An 8,684-nucleotide genomic window follows, 5' to 3' on the forward strand; every position below is an offset into this window, starting at 1 on the left:
CAGGTTGAGGCTTGATTGGAGGGCCACTGAGATAAATGGCTTTTCAAGCCTCTTCTTTCTCCACAGAGGTGGGCCACACACTACTCTATCTGCTTCACCTTCCTCTTGAGGAGCCACTTGGAGAGTTGGAAGAGCCATGTGGAGACTGGAGCCAGCACTATCATACTTCTACCACCCTTGGATCCATTAGACTTTACAACCGCTGGCCTGTGATCTTCCTGCACTCTGCATCGTTACGTGTGGCTGCATGAGTCTGACAATCTAGGACTTATGGACTAATATTGGACTTATGGACTTGATTTGGACGGGGCTGGGATATTTTCTTGTTCTCTAATTACTCCTTGAATATAAAGCTCTCTTTCACTGAATGTCACTGGATTTGTTTCTCTAGTCAACTAAGTCAAACACATCATCAGACGGCAGTTTCCATTGAGTCATTTTAAGAAATCAGGCTCTTCTTTCTCTGTGTCTTAGTCTGGAAGTTCTACTGAAACTTGTCTTCCATGGGTGACACTACCAGTACTTATAATTCTGGTATCATTGCTTCCAGCATCATAGTTAACCTTTAACTATTACTAGAAGCCCAGATGGCACTGTGTGTTAGGTGTTGGGCTGCTAACTGCAGGGTCTGCAGTTCAATCCCATCAGCTGCTGCATGGAAAATGTGAAACTGCTCTCATAAATAATTAGCCTTGAAAACCTGGTATAGGACCACTAAGAGTTGCAACTGATTTGATGACAGCGGATTTGACTTTTTTCTTTTTGAACTCTTATTTACTAGGAAAAATGCTAAGTACTTACATGTAGTCATTTATTTTATTTTCACATATCCCAATGATGGGGGGATTATTATTTATATAGTTGAGACAATTAAGTTGAGATAGTTTTCTAAGTTAGGAGTGAAACCAAGATTTACCCATTTAAGCATCTGGCTCTAGAGCCTAATGATTTTTTTAAAACATTTTATTAGGGGCTCATACAACTCTTATCACAATCCATACATATACATACATCAATTGTATAAAGCACATCTGTACATTCTTTGCCCTAATCATTTCAAAGCATTTGCTCTCCATTTAAGCCCTTTGCATCAGGTCCTTTTTTTTTTTTACCCTCCCTCCCTGCTCCCCTGAGCCTAAGGGTTTAATAATGAAATAGCATTTAATTCTATATCCTGAAAAAGTGCTAGATCTATAGATTAATAAACATTAAATATTGACAATGTTATATCTCCAGAAATATGTTTAAATAATTTGTTCATTCACTTTCTTTTAGAAAAGTTAGGAGACTAGAGTAAGATAGTCTTTTTCTTTAACAGCATACTAACAAACAACAGTATTATTTTATTCCTTATATTTTTCCCTGGTGGGAAAGTGTAATTTTGACATCATTGAAAAGTGTATTTAACAATTTACTTTTGTACTACTTTAAAAAAGATGTCACAGCTTAGAGAATAGTTTTAGAAATACTCTGCCATACTTACCTGGCAGGGGAGAGGCCATGATCACGAAGGTTGTTTTCCCAGGGCGAGGCTCACCCATTGCACTCCGGATGTGCTGACCCCTGCGATTTCCCCAAATGTGGGAAACTCGACTGCATAATTTGTGGTAGTGGGGGGCTGCGTTCGCGCTCTGCCCTGGAAAAAGAAATACTCTGCCATTATGCTCAAGTGAGTTCACAAACATGATCATCAATAGTTTATCAAAGAGCAGTGGGCAGTTTTCTTTTAAGTTAATATTCTGTGTGTGTTGAAGCTTGGAGCAAATGGTATCACACTATTTTCTGGGTAGAGAAAACCTAAAAGCTACATTAGAAATAACAGAATACCAAATATGCTAGTTTTAGAAAACTGTTCCGATGTGATTATGGTAATGTTAAAGAAGATATAAAGTCATACATTGTCAACTGCTTGATAACAAAAATGCTCCATGCATAATCCTTAGAAACTTGGAAAAGAAGCCATAAGATGAGAAAAATTTTTGTTGAAAATCAGATGAAAACTCTACCTGAGATCTTTGTTCTCAGTGTGGTAAGAATGTAGAAAGCTCCTCTTTAAAGTAAGAGCAATACATTTTTATTGACACTTTTCTCAAGGGACTACAACAGTGCAGGCAGTATGCAAGATGTCCTATTCTCAGCAGCCCTGCCTTAACACAGGCTTTTTCTTTCACATGCTTTCCTCCTTGGAAAAGATTTGAGCATGATCAGATCAGATGGCAGCGGCCTGGTGGTGTAGTGGTTATGCATTGGGCTGCTAACCCTAAGGTCAGCAGTTTGAAACCACCAGCCAGCTCCAAGACAGAAGAATGAGGCTTTCTATTCCTGTAAAGAATTGTAGGTACAGGTGTGAGAAGAGGTATCAGAAGTTCAAAAACAAGAAAACAAATCGATGTGAAGGGGCCTGGATGTAGTGGAGACTCAAAACCCACCTGTAAGATAATTGGACAGTCCCTCTCAGAAGGGTCACCCAGGAGAGATGATAAATCCTATCCTCTAGCTCTTCAATATTCTCTCCCCCTTAGTGTTATGGGTTTTTTGTTACCTCATTAATCATGTTAGATTTATGTATATTCATTTGTATATTTAAGATTGTTTTGAACATGAAAGTCAAGATAGATAACCCTGCAGAGATAGTAACAGGAGTAAAGGTTCCTTGAGGGTACAGGAAGAGAGGTGGTGGGGAGAGGGGGGATGGGGAACTGAGAGCCTTGAAGAGTGTATAACCCTACTCAATGAGATTGGACAACAGAAGTGTATGTGAATGAATATGTTGAATTGTGTAAGATATGGCAAACACCAAAAACTATTATAGAAAAAAAAAGAAATAAGGGTTCCTGGAGGTTATGGTGGGGGAGGGAGGGGATAAAGGGGAACTGATATTAAGGCGTTCAGCAAGAAAGAAAATGTTTTGAAACCAATTGTGGTAGCAATTGTACAACACTGCTTGATGTGATTGAACTATGAAATGTTTTAATATTTGTAAGAGCTCCCAATAAAATGATTTTTTTAAAAAGAGAGAGAGTTGCAGGCACAGAACCTCACAGGGTACTTACTTCTACACTGCCATAGGGTCACTACGAGTCAGCATCTAGTCAATGGCAGTGTTCTTTTGTGTTATTTTTTAGTGGCATTTGGTAGCGCGCCCTGTGTGTTTCGGAGTAGAACTGCGCCATGGGGTTTTCAAGGATGTGACTTGAATAGGCAGAAGCAGATCGCAGGTCTGCACCCATTGCTCTGGAGTCATTGCCAAGTTGGTCACTTCCATCCGGTTTCCAGGGTTGTGCATCTTGGGCGGCTAACCACAGGTCAGGGTTCGCACTCACCAGCCCCCCATCCCCCACCTCCGGTGAATGAGAAGATGTACAGTCTAGCAACCTCAAAGAGGCGGTCCTGCTCTGTCCTACAAGGCTGCTGGGAATTAAATAGTCTCGACGGCAATAAGTTTGTTTTTGGAGTTTAAATCCTTAGGGAAGCAACTGCAACATCTTTCTCGCCCAGAGCAGCTTCTGGGTTTGGCGCAGCAAGTGGCGGTGCTTAACCGCTGCGCCACCAGGGCTCCTGGAAGCCCCTCTCTGTGGGTGTGAATGACCCACCCTTTCAGTAGCAGTCCGGCACTCCACTGGCCTTTGCTCCTCCTAGGGGCTAATAAGTGTAAGTGTGGAGGGGAGAGATGTTCTCTGAAGTCACTAGAAAAATGCCTCTGTGGGAAAAATGCCTTTATTTTTAAAGAGAATTTGCTAATCCTAGGGTGAGACGTTGAGAGAAAGACGAGGCTTTCTTCTCCCATAATGAGTTACATTCTTGGGAACCAGCGGGGCAGTTCTGCTCTGTCCTATAGGGTCGCTGTGAGTCCGAAATGACTTGATAGCAGCGAGCTTTTTTGAGGGGGACAATCTAGCTCATGTTGATGCGCACTCCGTGGGAGGCTTCCTGCATCACGAAGACGGAAGAGAGGAAGAAACGGCTCACAGGAGGCCGGGCCTTCGTGGGATCAGCAGGGATGTTTGTGGACTGCTTGATTGCCCACACTCACGCTGGGCCCCCAGCGCACACTCACGCTGGGGGCCCCTGTAGGTCCATGCTACAGCGCTCAGCCATGCTCTCGGGAGTGGCGCTCTCTTTTGGAGGAACTCAATGTTCTTCCTGGATCGTGGTTTGCACATGGGGACAGAATGGCTGCTGTTGTGGCCAATAGCTATGTAGGCGACAGGGGAATTCGTTTAGTGAAAGGAAAAGGCAGGATTCTGCGGCTGGGTCTGAGCTAGGGCTAGTTGCTCTCCTGAAGAGAGCCGCTTGGGGTGCTGGGTCAGCTATTTCATCTCAGCGGCTGGGAGCAACTCGGGAAACCACTCCGGAAATCTTTTCTTCCACCCCCCCCCCCCAGTTTTTGCAGTGAAATCATAGGCCGTTGATTTTTGGAACTGGAGAGGCCTGTGGAGATGGTTATGTCCAATCCCCTAATTTTAACTGTAAAGCACGGGAGGCATAGAGAAGTAAAGACGGGTCCAGAGCTACATGAGCGAGGCTCATGAGAGCTTGAACCCCCAGCCCTCTTAGCCCCCGACCAGTGTTTCTTTCCACAATAGAGAAAACCTGAAGACATTTGGAGAAAGGGGAGCGAACGTACTGGGAAATGTAGCTAAGGCATCAGCAAAACAATAAAAGTGATCTATGGCTATTTTCAACTTTTCATTTTCTTTGCAAGCTAGAAGGAAGCACAAAGAACTTGAACTATATAAGAAGCAGGTGCTGCAGCTACATAATGAGGTGTGCCTTCCTGTCTTCTTATAGGTGAGAAATGGTGCAGCCACCAGCTGGGGTGGGTGGAAGACATAATTCTTGGTGTGTATAATGAAAATCACAGCTCCCCAGCTCAGCCATACAGCACATGAAAAGATCATGATTATGAAGGGCCATGCACAAGCACCAGGTGCGCATTAGCCAACGAGGAATATGAATTTCTTCAGATGTCACAAAGCTGTGCTTTCGTTTTTGAGTTAGTGCGACCACAGCATTGCATAGTTCAAGCAACAGTATCCAAGACAGGGCAAAAGAAAACCTAAAGACAATAATATTCTAATGCCCCAAGTTTCACAAGCAGCCTGAACACCACATCATGGTTGGTTGAAAAAGAGAATCAGTAGCCAAAAAGATGGTTCTCAGTCCAATGGCTTGTCATGGTGGCTGCAACAATGGGTCAAGCACACCAACAACTGCGAGAATGGCTTGCGGCCAAAGAAGATTTGGTTCTGTTGTATATGGCATTATTAAAAGTTGGCACTGGCTGAATGGCACCTAACCACAACCACCACCACCACCATCACCACCCATACACACACACGCGCAAACATTGAAAACAAATCCGCCTATCACTGGTCTTGCCATTATAAAGATCAGAGTTATCTCATTTGATTCTTGAAACAAGCCTGCAAGATTTTATGGTTCCAATTGTCATGTGATGGAATTTGCTGTGAAAGGAGTATAATGATTTTTCTGAAGACTCTCAGTGAATGCAAGCACCCTGGTTGTCTGCCTGTCTAAAGCAGGTGGGAGATATCTGGTGAAGGATGACCCAGGGGACTGGCAGAACACAGAGGCGCACTCAAAACAAATGGCCCGAGATGTCCATCAAAGGTTAATTTACCAAGCTGTGTGCAAGAGTCCGAGTTTGGGAGCCTTTGGTGCTGTCGGCAGCTGTTGGAGACTGTGGCCTCCAACAAAGGAACACAGATACTGCCAACGTGCAGCCTGGCAGGAAAGAGCGCGGGATAAATACCACAAGCTCTCTCCTTTCCCACCCTCCAATGCGGTCTCCCATTGGCCAAATCCCACAAGAAGGAATAGGACAAGGGATGCTTGAGGTTGTCCTTACATGTGATCCACGGGGGCACAAAGGCACATGAAGAGTAGCTAAGAGAAGTTAGCTCTGTGTTTAGAGATTTTTAAGGTGGATCATTCATTTGTAAAATGTCTACCCTTTCTTCTATATGATATACGATTCTTGTTACTAGGAAACCCTAAGGACCGGTTACTGAACATTGTATTTAATGAGAAAACTTGGACTCCGGTAAGTAAGATGCATTGTTTTCATTTTTGAATAATTCCTTTCTTGGGTAAAACATTGTAACTTACATTTTGTCAGGCAATGATACACATACACACATATCTTAGTGTTGTGTAGAGTTCAACTAATCTTAACTCAGAGACAAAGTTACTGCTTTGAACAGAATTGTAACTGTTGTTTAAAAGGAAAAAGATGGGAATGCTCAATGTTGTGTGGTAGAGAGAACACTGGACTACCCAACCCCAAATGCTCTGTGGTCCGGTCCATTTTGATTCACGGCAACCCTACATTGTGTTTGGCAAGCTATCAATCTATATAAGAGCAGGTCTTTCTTAGCTTTCCTCTAGACGTGACTGGTGGGTTTGAACCATCGAAGTTCTGGTTAACAGCCCAGTGCTTATATCCCGCAACACCATCAGGACTTCTTGAACAAGCCAATGATTTCCTTAAATGGACTCAGGCTCGCTGCAATTTGCCATATGTCAAATTGGATCCGTGTCACGGCTACTTCTCCTCATGGACGTGCAAGACTGGGGCTGACCAGTGTACCTTTCTCTATCTGGCCTGAATGAGCAAGAATCCTCTCCCTGACGTGAGGAGCATGAGTGCTTTCTGTGCCGGGTGGCGCCCATTGCCTTTCCGCTCTTTTCGTGCCCTTTCCTCTCTGTCTACCACCTTGCTGGGAACCTAGACTCCCCTGCCACCTGCTATGTGCAAACTTGCCTGTGAGGCACATTGGCAGGAGGTTGGAATGTAGGGGAAAGGGAGAAGCTGTCTGTGTTCCCTGGTTGGCGACGGTGTCTTAGGAAGGGGCTAAGGAGCGCAGTTCCCTGTGACCTGCTTGGAAGGCTTCACTCTTTCAGGGGCGGCCACAGGAGTGGGTGCCTCAGAGGTCTTTGAAGCACACGGATCATGGACACTGGGTGACAGCAATTGTGGGTGGTTTGGGGTGACAGCGATCATGGTTCCTAGGTGTTAGCAACTGTGGGCTCTGAATGACAGATCGTGCATACCAGAAGATAGGAACTGTGGGTGACTCTGGGTGACAGTGCTCATGGGTCCTGGGTGACATGGGTCAGGGGCCCTGGGTGACAGTGATCTGGCACTAGGTGATAGCAATCGTGGTGGTTTGGGATGATCATGGGTGACAGAAACTGTGAGCCCGGGCGATCGTGATCATAGACGTGATATTGATCATGGTCCCCAGGGGCAGTAATCACGGTCCAGCATCATGGTAATCATGGTAACAGCAATTGTGATACCTGAACAATATTCTTTCCCCAACTGGTGCTCTAGTCTAGGATTCAGATCTGCCGTTACCTTTGTTTGAGGTGACCGCAAGTCAGCTTGGGCTCATCGGGACCCTACTGACAGCAGAATCTAACCGCGCCCGCTTCTGCGCCGTCTCCATAATCACTGATATCCGTGAGCCCATAGCACAATGACCCTATCCGTCCATCTTGTTGACGGTTTTCCTTATTTATTTTTGTTGACCTTCTACTTTGCCAATCATGATGCCCTTCTCCAGTCACTGGTTCATCCTCATAACCTGCCCAAAGTAAGCGGGACAGTTTTGCCATCCTTTAGGGAACATCCTGGTCGTACTCCTTTTAACGCAAAGTTGTTTGTTCTCTGGAAGTCCATGGTATAACTAATGTTCTTCACCAATACCTTTATTAAAGGCACCACTTTCTGATTCAACATACTTTCACATACATGAAGTGAGCAAAAGTACCACGGCTTGAGTAAGACACACCTTAGTCCTAAAGGGGCCACCCTTGCTATCTAACACTTTAAATCGGTCCTTTGCAACAGTTTTCTGAGATGTCGTACATAGTTTGATTTTTTTGGACTGCTGCTTCCATGGGGATTGATTGTGGATCAGAATTAAATGAATTTCTGGAAAGCGTCAGTCTTTTCTCTCTTTAACATGATGCGGTCTACTCGTCCAATTGTGAGAATTTTTTGTTGTCTTCACCTTGGCTTGTAATCCATCCTGAAGGTCTTTGATCTTCATCAGTAAGAGCTCAGGTCACATTCACGTTCAACAAGCAAGGTTGTGTTATTTGTATGTTGCGGGTTGTCTTCCTCCAAATCTGAGGTTGCACCATTCTTCAGCTAGCCCAGTTTCCTGGGCTGTTTTCCCAGCACACAAGCGGAGCAGTATGCTGAAAGGATACACGCCTGGCGCGCACCTTCCCTGATCTGAAATGATGCAATTCCCTTGTTTTGTTTGAAGGGCTGCCTTTGAGTCTGCGTACATGTCCTGCTTGAGCATAAGTGAGAATTCTGAAATTCCCATTCTTCACAATGTTTTCTATAATTTTTTATGATCCACCTGGTTGCATGCCTTTGCATATAAAATTAAGCAGAAAATAATTTTCTGGATATTCTCTGCTTTTAACCAACATTCAATTAACATCAATTATAATATCCCACATTCCACGTCCTTTTCTGAATCCACTTGAATTTCTGGTAGCACCTGGGAAATGTACTCCTGCAACTTTGTCTTTCACCCTTTTCTCCTTTTATTTATGGAATAGCCTTAAACCATATCTTAGTATTACATTTCTGTCATTTTAGAAATTCTACAATGGCTTTGTTTTCCTGTTTGGACACT

The 8,684-nt window shown here is 44.1% G+C and overlaps 1 non-coding gene across 1 annotated transcript; it reads left to right on the forward strand.

Moving 5' to 3' along the window:
* The first annotated feature begins 1,475 nt into the window (after window positions 1-1,475).
* On the forward strand, window positions 1,476-1,639 carry LOC142444200 (U1 spliceosomal RNA). Its single transcript, XR_012783854.1, has one exon. It is a non-coding gene; the product is annotated as a U1 spliceosomal RNA (small nuclear RNA).
* Window positions 1,640-8,684: the final 7,045 nt, after the last annotated feature.

The sequence above is a fragment of the Tenrec ecaudatus genome, chromosome 3 (assembly GCF_050624435.1).
Source record: "Tenrec ecaudatus isolate mTenEca1 chromosome 3, mTenEca1.hap1, whole genome shotgun sequence".
NCBI classification, from domain to species: Eukaryota; Metazoa; Chordata; class Mammalia; order Afrosoricida; family Tenrecidae; genus Tenrec; species Tenrec ecaudatus.